The sequence below is a fragment of the Peromyscus leucopus genome, chromosome 10 (genome assembly GCF_004664715.2).
Source record: "Peromyscus leucopus breed LL Stock chromosome 10, UCI_PerLeu_2.1, whole genome shotgun sequence".
Classification (NCBI taxonomy): domain Eukaryota; kingdom Metazoa; phylum Chordata; class Mammalia; order Rodentia; family Cricetidae; genus Peromyscus; species Peromyscus leucopus.
Genome location: NC_051071.1, coordinates 15,413,038 through 15,427,909, shown reverse-complemented (window position 1 = coordinate 15,427,909; position 14,872 = coordinate 15,413,038). Strand labels below are relative to the sequence as shown.

The 14,872-nt window shown below is 45.7% G+C and overlaps 1 long non-coding RNA gene across 5 annotated transcripts in view; it reads right to left on the bottom strand.

Annotated features, from left to right (window-relative positions):
- Positions 1–277: 277 nt before the first annotated feature.
- The window catches only part of LOC119088632, a 68,688-nt gene continuing 54,093 nt past the window's right edge, over positions 278–14,872 (bottom strand). For 4 of the 5 annotated variants that reach the window (XR_005092310.1, XR_005092307.1, XR_005092311.1 and 1 more), the window contains one exon: positions 4,601–5,963. This is a non-coding gene — a long non-coding RNA (uncharacterized LOC119088632). Of the gene's footprint in view, positions 4,451–4,548; positions 5,964–14,872 lie in introns of those variants that run through there. The other variant, XR_005092309.1, reaches the window with a different exon arrangement.

Genomic DNA, 14,872 nt, shown 5'->3' with positions numbered 1-14,872 from the left:
TTCATCCTCAAGCATCCTGATGTTGCTGGCTCCCGAGAAGCCACGTGTTATTTTCTACATGGAGGATAATGGGAGAAACACAACCCGTAATATGCACTGACATGAAAATATACAGATAAAAAGAACATGGGCCAGCTGAGGGGGGGATGGGTGGAAGCCTGCACATGGACTCTGCTGAGGCATCTGCATCCTGGTGCCTGGGTCTTGTCCCCACATGCTGATGCCGTTGGCATGGGGTATGATCTAGGCATTGGGATTGCCTTAAGTGCCCCAGGATTTACAACAATACGGCCAAGTTTGCAGGAAAGTAGTTTATTACTAGTTGTCATTCGTCAAGGTCTAGACACTGGTAAGAAAAGTGTACCAAATTTGCCCCTGAGCCTTTTAGCACAGAGGTTTAAAGAAAGAAACACAATCCATTGCATGATCCACAGTGTCCACAGACAAAATCAAACCACCTGTTTAGAAGGGCAGTCACCACCCCGGAAGAATTAGCTGGAGATCCTCCCGGTGAAGACGGGAAACGAAGCGTCTGGGAAACACAGGATTCAGCAGGTGACCGCTGACCCACTGTGGGACCGCTCTGCTTCAGAGTGCCTGGAGACAAAACCAGGCTGCAAGCTTTCTCTCCAACAGTGGTGACCAGCCCCTGCCCGTGAGTACTGCCTCAGTTACCCTCACAACCACTTGACAAAATGGGCATTTTACAGGGGACAGCGAGTGAGGCTCGAAGAAGAAAACCTCGTGACTCAAATGGAGGCTGCCTGGGATGAGAGGGAGCTGAATTTCAGAGGGGACCAGCTGACTTGAGTCTTTGCTCTCAGTGACTGCGATGTACTGACAGTGAGTTCAATGTCGAGAGTGAGATTTTGATCCTTAAACTGTTTTAATGTGAGATGATAACATCATCCCAACCACCATTCAATTAAAGTGAATTCCTTAAGCAGTCTTTAAGCAGCACATAGTCCCGGCTGTATGAAAATGACAGATGCATTTCTCCTTAGGCCCAGGAAAGGTAGCCCTACAATCATGCGATCACACGTCAAACACAAATGTACAGGGCTTTCATTGTGGGTTGTTTTGTTTTCTTTTTTACTTTTTTATATTTCTAGAGATTAACCCAAGGGTTTTGTGCATTCCAGACAAGTGTTTTGTCCCTGGGTTACTTCTCCAACCCATCATAGTCTTATTTTTCATAGCAAGAGACTGGAACAATGCCATAGGGTGCTGGCTGAATAAACTATATTATGCAGTGGCATAATATGCAGCTATAAAAAATGAGATGATTTTTTTTACGTCTGATATTATGAACTGGAAAAGGCAAGCAGGTATTGTATGATGCCTTTTGGGTAGTGGAAGATGGGAGGCAACCGTGTATGTTCTGTGTCTAGTTGCATAAAACACTCGAAGAATAACATGAATCTGGTGCCAGCAATAAGTGTGGAGGAGGCAAAGCGGTCCGTGAAGGGACGATGGTTCTAAGCAACACAGTCTCCAGACTTTTGAACTCTTCAAGCAGTGAAGTGCTACTTATTGGTAAAGGAAAATCATTTGAAAGGTAACTGCGAGAGGACTTATGTCCCCCAGCTGGTCAGTGGCAAAGCCGGGGTTTTTAACCCACATGTGTCTCCCTGCCCCCACCTCCATGTGCTCACTTCACCCATGAACCCAGGGAAGCGCCTCACCTTCCACAGTCCTGCCCCACGGTCCTTGTAGATCTGGGGGTTCCAAAGCTCCATGCCCTTCAGAGTCTGTCTGTTCAGTCTCCCTCAAGGAATCAGGCAGTAGCTGACCAATCAGACAAGAAGCCGCCTGCAAGGCGCACGATGCTCTCACGGGACAGGTTTACATTCACCATCCTGTGTCAGCCAAGCGTTTCACACTCATCCGTTTAGGATGAGTTGTGTGCTCTTAACCCTCCGGCTCACAGATAACTCTACTTTCCTAACACTCGTTGTGCCTGTCAGTTCGTGGTTGGGCCTTGGCTCGAGTTAAGGAAAGGGCTGGTGCTGCCAATGTAGAGTGAGGATGCTGCTCTGCCCAGAGCAGAAATGTCAAACAAAATCTAGACCTTCACAGCCTGCCTGCTCTGATTTGGAACGCTGTGTCTTCCAAAACAGCACAAAAGCTTTGAAGGAAATCAAAGAAGGTCATTTTCTACCCTCCACATCTCTTCTTGACTCTGGAATTTTCTCAAAGCTGCCCAAAAGCTTTAGAAGCTCACTTTCTTTTTTTCTTTCTTTTCCAGAGCTGAGGACCAAACCCAGGGCCTTGTGCTTGCTAGGCAAGTGCTCTACCACTGAGCTAAATCCCCAACCCCTTAGCAGCTCACTTTCATTATCACGGGCACAGATGGCTGAGGGCTGTTGGCCCTGCCCATGAGTCTCTCCCAGAGGCTAGCCTGGGCTCAGAGGCCAGGCCTAAGCTCCACTGGCCACTCACTTTTCTTGGAGGGGAAATGGGCCAGTGCTTCTTGTCCTCCTAATCCCAGACCAGCCACATCTGCTTCTCTTCCCACTGCCAGGAAAGTAAACTGAACCACCTGAGTTTTGTGGTTTTCCCAGCTGTGGCTGGAGAAAGGCAGTTATCGTGTGTGACATTGCTGTTATACAGAGCGCTCATATTGGTAATAAATTGAGTTTTGAATTCAAATGTATCAGGCCAAGGTCTGCTTGATGCAAAATTATGAAACAAGACTATTATCAGTGATCTTCATCTCCTCCTGCTGCTCCCATTTCCCCGCACCCGATAACGCCTACACTTGTGTGTGGGTCTGCGGCACTGGGAATGTGGTGGACACGAGAGGAAGAAGAGAAAAGTCCTTAAAGAGATCCCAACAGTGGGCGCTAAAACCAGTGCACTGCAAAGTGGTGAGGAGGGACCCTGAGAGAGTCAAGGCTTCCTGGAGGAGGCGGCATTTGAACCAAAGTCCAAAGGTTACCTAGATGTTAGCCAAGCACTCGCTTGAAATTCAAGGCTCTTCATTTCAAAACATCATTAGTCCAAGTAGCTTTAGACAATTTCTAGCACCAAACAAAATTGCCTATCACAAAAATTTATTTTTTTCTTAAAACTTAGCTTTGCCAGCATTTGTGTGCTTAAGTTATCTGAGGTCCAGTGTTTCCAACTACTGGCAGATACAGAATAGCACTGGTATTAGTAAAAAGCGGTTAGTTCTCTAACCCCCCCGGGCTGTGGGTTCTTCTGCTGAAGGAAGTGTTCCACACACCTTTATTTAACCTTGCCCTGTGAAGCGAAGCCTGTCTGCCACACACAGAGGTGGACTACGCTTCAGCAGACTCGCTGAAAGCCTGAGTCACTGAATGACGGGACTATAGGAAGGTCAGTCCACTGATGTTTGCTCTTCTTCTCCAGATTCGGAGCTCTCCCACACTCCGCTCCCTGCTGACCTCAGAAGCGACCTGTGCCTGAAGCAGGGCTATGCAGGAGGCAGAGCTTGTTCTGCAAGCTAGCTCACAACAAGAGACCCCAGAGCAACACACACACACACACACACACACACACACACACACACACACACACAGCTCTCTGGTCACAGTAACCCCCGGCCAAGTACAGTGAGGGCGGCTGATATCCTAGGGCTGCCCTTTTCCGCTGAAGACTTTGCTCACATTAGGCCATGTCATCCCCATAGCAACTCTAGGAAGTAGGTGCTGTCTGTCATTTGCCGCCTCTGCAAATCCGAGCCATAAAGTCATACGTTCCGGGCGGCACAATTAGCAGCTAGGAAGTCCAGGCTGGAAAATCAAACCTTTGAGGTCATTCCCAGCTGCCTCCTAACCACTTCCTGGGCAGAGAGTGGAGTCTTTGGGGTCCCACTCAGCGATGAATCTCTGCCTCGTCACTTAATTGTTTGAAGGACACTAGGTGAGTCACACAAGCCTCCTCCAGACTCTCTCTCCTGTGCTCACCTCTAAAGTGGTACCAGTCTCAGAAGCGGACCCAGGAGCAGTAAATGAGTGCCCATCACATGGGGACAAGTGGCATTTCCTAGACGTTTCTATCATCACATATCTGCAAGCCTGTCTCTGGCCCCACCAGGCCTAAGAGCAGTGATCAGTCTTGTTTTTTCTCCTCAGGTGCCCATCAAGAGTGCCTCCCTTGTAACAGGCCCTCAGGAGATGTTTGCTCGCAGACTGGGTCAACAACACAGCTATTCTCTGCTATTTCAAATGATCAAGTAAGGGCTGCCTCTATTTGGACACAAAATTCAGCCTCTTTTGCTGAGTTCTATTCCTTAACATTCAGAAATAAATTACCAAGTGCTTAGAGAGCTCATTCTCAGATCCTTGAGTTAGAAGAGCTTCATAATTCCTTTCTTCCCTATGGGAAATGAGTGAAAGTCGCCTCCCTTTGCCTCCGAGAGTTCCTCGGGGGTCTGGTTCCCACTTAAGTGAAGTCTCTCTTTTCCATGTGTAAGCCTCAAAATCTACAAAATAAAGCATACCCAGGTGAGCAAGGGTGGGTTTCCCCTCTGTAAGGAAATTGATAGTTTCTTGAAAGACCGGTGACGCATCCCAATCTCACCTTCCCGCGGAGAGGATCAGAAGGAAGTTAGCAATAATGAAAATGAGGCATGTTGCCATTGATCGCAGGTCATTTGTCACTCAGCACTTCATTGGCTCTTGGAAACAACTGGTACTGCCGCCTCACGGTCTACACACATGCTCCAACCGAAGACACAATCTCCATGCCCTACCCTCCAACATTGTCCTTGTTGCTGGGCCCGCCCTGGGCATCTCCCAAAGTCCCACCAACCGAGTGCCTTCTTCTCTCCAGGTTCTAGAGGGCTAAGTCCAGGTGTTGAGAGGGCCCTGCTCCATCTGCAGGCTCTGGGAGAGGGTCGTTTTGCAGCCCGTGGTATTCGTCAGTACCTTGTCCTTCTTTAGCTTGTAGATGGCACCACTGCCGTGTCTCCCTGTTCCGCATGGCCCGCTCCGTCCTTGGGTACAGAGAACCCTCTTCTCACCAGGCCATCAGCGTGTGGGAGTTAGGGCCCACCACAGTCCAGTACAACCTCATCCCCACTTGGCTATGTCCTTACAGACCTTATGTCATGTCCTCAGGTGTCACATAGAATTCACCGGAATTGTGCGGGACACTATGTCAACCTGGTACAAGAAGAGATGGAGCTGAGTGGAGGGATTCACAAGCTAACTTAGGATATGGCTTGAAAGGTTTCCCACTCCCTCCCCCACTAAGAAAGAAATGAGTTGTGATGCCTACATTCCACAGTTAGAGAGACATCCCTGTAGCTCCCGGCACCTTTACTGCCGAACAGAATACAAACCAAAACGTTCCTATTCCAAACTCTGTCTGTAGGGATGATAGTCAGGAATCACTAGCACCTCACCGCTGAGGGGCCATCAGTCCCTCTAACAGCTAGACATCTAGCAGGACCGAGGTCCAAATGAGGAGTAGCTGGAACTTTGCGACTATAAGCAAGTACCAGGGATGACATGAGGAAGACATGTGTCGACATTGCTTCAGCACCTACAGTAATCAGGGAGGCCAGCGGCAGAAAGGGAACAGAGAATCGGGGGGGGGGGGGGGGCCTGTCCACTCCACATCACACCACAGAGCGCTCACCCCGTGTCCGGGACCCGTTTGGTGCTTTCCCTCCAGGCTCATTCATTCATTCATTCATTCATTCATTCATTCGCACACAGGAAAACCAAAGGTCCAGGGAGTCGGCTGGCTTGGAAAAGGTGGAGAAACAAGAAGTGATGGCCCAGGCCAGGCTCCAGGACTGACAAACCTGCCAGCCTTCTGCCACATCACGGGAGAGCAGGCCACAGAAGCCTGGGTTTCTGGTCTCAGTCCTGCAAGGAGCTGGTCCAACCTGAAGCTCTCTTGCTGTACATTTGGGTTTGCTTTTCCAACTTCTGGCTGGAAACTGGCAGCTGTTTTCTATTGCATTTCCAATGTGCCTCTGTGTGTATCTTGGAGAGATGGAGAAAGAGAAAATATGGGTCAATATAAGCAGACTCTTAAAGGCTTATACTTTATCATTGTAATAATCATAATATATTTTACTTTACAGCCACTCATAACTGAAGCCTCTGGGCACGCTAACAAAAATAGCTAAAAGAAAAAAAGAAATTATATTAAACAAAGGAAATATGACTATAAAACCCCAATAGCTAGGGAACTAAATGAACAACATAAAACCTCCAAACAGCAGAACTACAATGAAACCAAGAAGGGGGGAAAACCTTTCACAAGCTTTACCCTGAAGAATTCCACACAGTGAGATCGCATCTGTTTAAAGCACTATAATTTATCGATGTGACATCAAACCAAGAACCAGCCATTGTAAGCTTTTCCAGAAGAAATGCTCAGAAAACTAACCAGGTGGTCGGGGGTGGCGGTGTGGGGTGTCTGCGGCACGTAGCTAGGGCAACAATGGCTTTAAATTTTTATGTTCAAATACATCCATGTGAAGTTCCGCATCTTGGTACTAAGATTTAAAGATGTTTAAAAAAAAAATAGCTTTTTTTTTTCTGAGCTAGTTCACCCACTAAGATTCGCTGGTGGCTTCTCAAACTGCTGTTAAATACACTGCTTTTTGGAACAGATCCTTTTTAGAACTAGCCAGTAGGAGTGCCTGGGGAGGAAAACCACCTTGGCATAGTCAGGTGTGGGGATCCCTTTCTCGGGGAAGCAGGGGGAGGTCAGGTTCAAAGCTGATGTCACTACATAGTGAGACTCGGCCTTTGAAAAGGAGAGGAAGCCTTTTGATTTCTGAGGCGGCTGAGTCACGGTGCCCATCTCCCCACTCTGGTTCTGGAGCCATTTCAAAACTAACAGTTCCCACTGGCTCATAGTGCCACCATTGTCTTTCATTCCCTCTTCACACTTACAGAGCAATCGCTGCTCACATCCCTCCTACACATTCCTATTGAATATGGGGAGCAGAACCCGCGAGGAACAGTCTCTCAAAGATTCATTGGGTTAGGACAGCCCAAGTGACTACCAAACCATTTTGCTGGCAAAAATAAAACAAAACACTCAAGTGCGGAGCCACGTCCTGGGCCGGCATAAAATGTTTCAGATGCTAGCTTAAATGTCTGTGAATCCTGAAGGACTTTCAGAGTCGAGCTAGATCTGGCCCCTGGAATTAGGACACTTGTGAACATGTCATGGAGCCTGATGGGACCTCAAGAGCAAAGCCACCAAGACAGGACGGCAGAGTGAAGAGGCAGAAGCCAGCCTCACAGGGCAGCTGATGGCCTCCAGGATCTGCCTGTGGCTAGCAACAGCTTCTGTCCTTGCTTGCGATCCAGGGGTTCCTAAGTGGAAGACCTTAAATGAGTCATTTAACCTCCCAATCCTCCCTTTCCTCCTCTCTGGAGTGAAGAGAAACTCTAAAGAACCCCTGCTCTTATGCTATGGGTGTTCACGGGGGTCCTCAGGCCTCCATAGAAGGACTCACCAGTTCCCAGACACATGGTTCAATTAAAGCAGCAAGGTGCAAGAAGACACAGAGAGGAGGCACGTTTGTACTGAGAAAAAAGTGAAATGAGACATAGAAGGAGATACTACCATCTACATTTAGATTTTTAAAAACAAAACAATGCCCAAATAGCACCAGATGGTCTTCACAGCCCCCAAACAGCCCTGAAGGACAAGAGGGTGCCTCACTCAGAAGCAACCTGCCTCAGGGCAAGCTAATGGGGACTTTGTTGCTTTCCTATTACAAAAGGAATGTGCATTTGTATATTGCTTATGCAGGAGAAAAGAAAGTTATTTTATGTAACCAGTAAAAACTACCATCAGGGCTCAGCAGCTAAGAACTCGGATGCTGCTCTTGCAGAAGACCTGGTTGCAGTTCCAAGAACCCACATGGTAACCCACAACCCGCTGTAACTTATGAGGCCTCGTCTGGCCTCCACTTCCTTCTGCACACGCCTGGTGCAAATAATACACTCAAGCACACGCACATATGCATAAAATAAAATATTTAAAAAAAAAACTGGTGCTTGGCTTCTTTCGGGAAATAATATCATTCTGCAAAAGTCTATGTCCATTAGTAAATGAAAGCTGATGGTACGATCAGACGAAAGCCTGGAGAGCCCAGGGTTCTTCTGCAAAAGGGTGCAAGTCTAAGTTGCCTTACAGAACTGGGGGCCTAAAACCCACCGGAAATTAAGACACTGTAAAATGCAGTCTCAGTTGTAACTAAGGGAGTCCTACTGGTTGAAAGCCTAGATGGATTCCCTCTGCCCTGCACATCAGCCAGAGAGGATGTGGCCTTGCTACCCACTATGTATCACATGTGGGACATGTGTCCCATCAGTACCAACCACTTGCTAGTTTGCTGACAGCGTTGATGGCGTACACTCATGCTTACGAAGACCCAGAATGGTCCCCTCTCGCTTGAAGCAGTCTAAACACTGAGCCAGAAGATTTCAGGACATGACTAAGACGTAATCCTCATTCATTTTGGTTTTTTAATCTATACTGCTCAATCAGGCAGAAAGAGCCTTCCTGAAGCACTATGAAGATATTTCTTCTTCTGTCCATTAGGGGTATTACTCTCACACAAAGAGAAGAGAAAACAAAATGACCCGTGACACCCTGAGAACGTCCCGTGACTGAAGTGTACCTCTGAAACGGAGATACCAAGAGCTGGCGCCAAGTTTGTCTATCAGTAGAGGACCTGCGTCTTCTACTGACCCCATCATTCAGCTTGGCCAGTCACAGCAATTCCACAGGTAGATGGCTGGGAGAGCATTGGGAATTTACAACAAAAAGACTCTGTTGTCTTCTTCTATGACAACTTGAAGAAATATATTTCCAACCCCACAAATCAAATAGACAGTGGTCCAGGGCTAACATTTCATCATTAGTGAAGAGAACCCAGTGAGACAGATGTTGTCTCTTTGTTCAGCCCATCTTGCACACATCAAGCCGCAGAGATAGCCTCCTGTAGGGCAGGGTGGGTGTAGCGTGGCTTAGCTATGAGATTTTACACACAAAGTCCATTTAAAAGAATAACAAATAGCAGATCATATTAAATACCAGCTCATTGGGTGGGGGGTTCATGTTGTGATTTTCCCCCATTCTGATGCTATAACCAAACAGATAGGGTCAATTCCTATTCAATCTGGCTCTTTTTTGTATGTTTTGTTTTGTTTTTTTAAGTTTGAGTTCAGTTCATGAGGGATCCACAAAGGTGTGCTGTCTTTTAAATCGGCAATTGGGTTTAGCAAATTAACAGGATTGCTTGTTTGGTGTATGGATCGGATCCAGGTCTGTTTTTAAGCTTCAGACTCCTGGAAGATTGTTATTTTTTTTTTTAATTTATAGACCTCTTAATCCCCTAATCTGGTCAGAAGTATCCAGATTGTCAGACCAACACATGAGTAAACCTCAAAGAAGCTGCAAGAAAAAGTCTAAGACAATAGACAAATAACCCGGGAAATGCTGTTCGTCTTTTGTTGAGTTTGAAATGTGCCAAGTTGGCGATAGGGGGAGAGGTTTGTGATATTCGCAGGAACATATTGTCCCTGTTACAACCAGCCCACGTTCACCAGGGCTGCCAATTATTCCCCAGCCACCATTTCCTTCCCTTAGATTGATCTCCTGCTCCGGGCTGTTTCACACCCGTGACTCTGAAGCTTCCCCTGTGGCATGTTGGCTAATTAAGAGCAAAATCCATCTCTTGATGAAATAATGCTGCCACTGAAAAGGAATTCTACATTTTTTTTTTAGTTCTTAATCAGGCTGGAAGGAGCGGTATTCTAACACTTGTATTAAGCGTAGGAAAAAGGGCTACAGCTAGCAATTAGCGATGATGAAAAGGACAGCGATTTAAAGCATGTTGCAGTGACATTTTTATCAAATTAAATGAGTTTGCTAGGCCACCAGCTGCATATGCTTATTGTCATTTACTGTTTGGACAGAAACACATCAGCCACTGAGTATCAGGAGGTGCAGAATTTAATAAGTCATTTTGACACTGGTGTGAAACGAGCAGATCAGCATTCTGAGGAATGTGTTCACACTCCGAGCAGACAGGCAGACATTCTAAGCATGCGAGGTGACACCAATCAACAGGAAGAAATGATGAGAACAGGCGAGGAGCAGGCAGCGACGGTGGCGGCGGCGACAGGGGCAGCCGCAGAAGCCCCCGACCGCCCGTGCAGGAAAGACACACGACCACCCCACACACACACACACTGTCTTCAGCGAGCTCCACGGAGCCTCTGAAGGGACAAGCCTTTCAGGAGCTTTTAGAACAGTATCCATTCTGGGCACTGGAGACTTTCATGTCTAATTTAAAAACTCAGTTTCCTCCAAATTACAGGACGACAGATGACCCATCTTCATCTCCGGGTGTGTTTGAACACACCATCCAGTTCTAAAGAAATCACAAAAATCCTGCCCCTGCTAAGCAAACCATTTCCTGTCTACCTAACGTGCTTGCCACCTAGGATAAGGTGGGCTAACAAGGCTTGGTTTACATTTATCATGGAGTGCTATGTTGCTTTCAAAGGTCTTGCCTGAAATATGAGATTATAGCTCGGACTCCCAGAAGCTATTTCCGTCCCAGGGGACAGCTGATACCAATCTCTTACCAGTGTACTTGGCATCAGAGTTAAAACACACAAGATAGTCGACTACCAATGACATCTTACGACACACAGGTGTAACTGAGGGCCTAACAAAGGTGGTCAGTAATTAGAGTCTGGCTTCAGAAGTTGCTAATGCCATCTAGTGGAAAAGGTAAAATCGGCCGTTTGCTCATCAAAGACAGCCTCATCCCAGACACAGTGGCATTGTGCTGCCGGTCTAATCTCTCAAAGAGAATCGTCTCAGTGCTTTCATAAGACAAGAGTGGGTTCCAGAAAACAAGACTTGCGCGGCATCCCAGGAAAAGGCTGCCCTGGGATGAAACAGTCCGCACCCTGCTGTGCCTAACGAGGTCGTTCTCCTGAGCATTCTTCCCTCCGTTATCAGACAGACTTCAGAGCCAGAGATGGGAACGTTGACGTTCTTTTTTGCAAGGCTGGTGGTACTTTTTAAATGAATTCTGAAGTTTTTCCATCTAAAACACAGTTCAAAGAAAGTGTGTATTGCCAGCTCAACCCTAGAAGTTGCCGAATTTCAGCAAACTATCCATGGATCTTCCTCCACAGAATTCTACATGGAGATTCCGGCCAAGGAGGGCAGTGGTGATTGTGGGCCTCCCCTCAAATGGTCCCCAGGCAGCTTGAGCCATGGGTGAGGCTGTGCCACAGTGTTGTGGGATGTTCTGTATGTCACGTGTGTTGTAACTACACCACGGAGTCAAAGGTGCTTTGGATATTGTGAAAACAGAAAGTAGGCCGTACTTCATCCCGAATATGAAGAGGGGCGAGTGTCCAAACACATCCTTTGTTTACTTTGTATGCTCTCTTCACTGTTTCTGTCCTCCACACGACCTGTCCCAGGGACTCTTCAAGGTACTGGAGACGTCGCTGTGCAGAGAATCCGAGGACCTTGTTTCACAAACCAATGTGAAACTCATCCACCGCTTTCCTCTTACCACTGCTTCCTCGTCCATACAGCAGAGAAGTTGGATTTGAAGTCACTTCAAAAGCTCTTGCCAGGCGGTGGTGGCGCATGCCTTTAACCCCAGCACTCTGGCAGCAGAGGCAGGTGGATCTCTGTGAGTTTGAGGCCAGCCTGGGCTACAGAGTGAGTTCCCAGACAGCTGGGGCTATATAGTGAGACCCTGTCTCAAAACAAAACAAAATAAACAAACAAAAAAGCCCTTTTGGAACTAGGGGATCACACGTTCAAAGTCAGGCTGTCTCAAAAAGTAAGTTAAACTAGTTTTTAAAACCTTTTATTCTTTAAAACTCACTTGTTTAGAATTTCAAGTCCAAAATTCAGGTCTTCTGCCTCAGTGTAACAACTGGATTTAAAAGAATGACATCAGGGGGCTGGAGATATGGCTCAGAGGTTAAGAGCACCAACTGCTCTTCCAGAGGTCCTGAGTTCAATTTCCAGCACCCACATGGTGGCTCACAACCATCTGTAGTGAGATCTGGCACCCTCTTTCGAATACATAATAAATAAATAAATCTTTAAAAAAAAAGAATGACATCATTATAGCTATTTCCTATGAACAGTTATTTAAATATATATTTTGTCTTGCATATCTGTGGAGTACAGTACGGTGTCCCAATGCTTGTGTGCAATGTGTCTCAATCATATCAGAGTGGCTGGACTCCACCACTTCAGACTTTATTATTTCTTTGTGTTGGAAACATTCAAAACCCTCTCCACTAAGAATTTTGGAATAGAAATAATTATTTTTACTGAAAGTTACTTTATTATGAGTATTGCAGTAAGCAATGCTGTTTAGACCATCCCCAGTTTTAAAATCAACTTATTAAAAACAAGAAAATACTACATGAACTCTACTTTAATCCTTAAAGATAAAGCTGTGTTCCAACACTTGGGGACTGAGGCAGGAGGAGCATGAGTTGGAAGTTAGCCTGAGTTACAAACTGAGACCTTATCTCAAAAAAGAGCTGAAAATGGAATGTATATGCTACTTAAACATTAAGGTAGTGATTAAAATATATTTTATTTTTAATGTTTATGAAATAATTTTTTTTTCAATCAAGAAATACATAGCCATACCACAAGTGAAACCTTTTTCAGAATAGAGGCGAGCAGGCTGGAGAGACGGCTCAGGAGGACATTGGACATCTCTTCCAGAAGATCTGAGTCGGGTGCCCAGCATCCATGCCCAGCAGCTTTCAACTGGTTGTTACTCCAGCTCCAGGGGGTCCTATCCCCTCCTCTGATGTCTGTGGGAACCAGAACCAATGTGGCATACACACATAGAACACATAAATAAAAACAAACCTAAAAGTGGGGCGTGGTGGCACCCACCTTTAATCCCAGCACTTAGGAGGCAGAGGCAGGAGGATCGCTATGAGTTTGAGGCCCGTCTTGTCTACAAAGTGAGTTCTAGGACAGCTGGGGCCACATAGAGAGATCATGTCTCCAATAAAATAAATAAATAAAAAGGAGAAGAAGAAAGAAAAAGAAAAGAACTCATTATCATTTTGGCATCAGAACATGGAAAACTGTTCATTTAACACAATGGCCTACCCCTCTCCATCTTAGCCTCCTAGATAATATTTTCACAATTTGCACTATATGACATAAAAATTACATATATTTATTTTAATAATGGTACTTACCTTTCTGGAAATAAAGAATACAACGTATTATTGTTCAAATTTGCTTAAATATACAAATGCATAAAGAAAATTGAAATTCCCCAGAACCTCACCACACAGCTATTCTAATTTACTATGTTATTTCTTTAACATCCTTTTTCTATGCATAATTTAACACAGTTAAGATTGTACTACATATTCTGATTTTAAGTACAATTAACCCAAGAAGAGTTATTCACAAGTCCTAGTTGGGAGATGTTATAAAGAGGATCTTAATCACAGATCGTATGTGCCACTGGCATTTTATTCATTTTTCATAATTACAAAAAAAAAAAAACTATACACTCAGGTCATTCAAAATGAGCTCTGAGAAGCATAAAATTATTACTCGAGTCCTTTGTCGATGCCAGGCTTTCCGAACACCGAGTGAAATCTCTTCCAGGGGAGTGATGAAGAAAACAATTGCCAGTTTTGTACTTCTGCAAACACAACATCCCCGGCACGTACACACGTGTTGAAGGCCTGGTTTACAACAGAAAGAGTGGGTTTGGCTGTGTTCAGTAGCGGGAGAGTCTAGATAAACCACCAGGTGAGAGGACAGGCGTCATCTCCTTGGGGCATTTGTTCCCAGACCCCTGGAGATATAAAGCCCATGGATGCCCAGGGCCCTAATATAAAACGGTGCAGATTTGCATAAAACGTCTCTGTTAAATGAGCTCTAACGTACTCAGAGTACCTAAGAGAGTGGATGTGCTGCAGAAGCAGCTGATAGGCCGTGCTGTTTAGAGACAATGATAAAAATCCTTGCATGTTTTTTTTTCTTTTTAATATTCTTGACAGGTTGTTAGCCGAATCCACATACATATGTGGTTTTGAAGAACCTACTGCATTATCACATCATTTCCTGACATTGAAAAACAGCTAAACCAGGAGCTAGAGAGATAGCTTGTCAGTTAAGAGCACTGGCCGCTCTTCCAGAGGACTTGAGTTCAATTCCCAACATGATAGGGTGGCTCACAACAGTCTGTAATTCCAGTTCCAGGAGGAATCCTACGCCCTCTTCTGGCCCCCAAGGGTATTGCATGCACATGATGCCTAGATGTACATGCAGGCAAAAATGGCCAAACACATAAAAATAAAAATATATAAAACAGCCAAACTAAGAATAACAATTCATGGAAACCTCATAGGTCCTCCTCTTACCCTCAAATAACAAACTTGTGTGAAAATAACTGATACAATTAAATTCCTGATTGTGGAATCTAAACTACACTTAAGAAAGCATTTATAAATCATTTCTGACTGTGGCTTCCTCATTTCCAAAGACATTCCTCCTCAGTTGGCTAAAGTACAATTCTGAATAGTTGTTCATGCTGTCCACACCTCGGTTGTTGCAAGACCTCCAGTGGCAGTCTTTACAACAGTTCCCAGGGGTCGGAAGATTGGGAGCGGCCAATCGGTTTCCTTGCTTGGACCTCGCTAGGGAGAGCTCCTGGGTCAGCCTGGGTTTCCTTTCTTTACAGACTAATTTTAAACCTGGATGCTGATGGATCTTTCTATAGCCTCCTTAACCAAAAGGTAGAGGTGGAATCCCAGAGACGATCTCTCCGCAGCGATCTCCACCCCCAGCAGCATCCGAGAGTGCCGCCCGTCTTCAGTCAGGG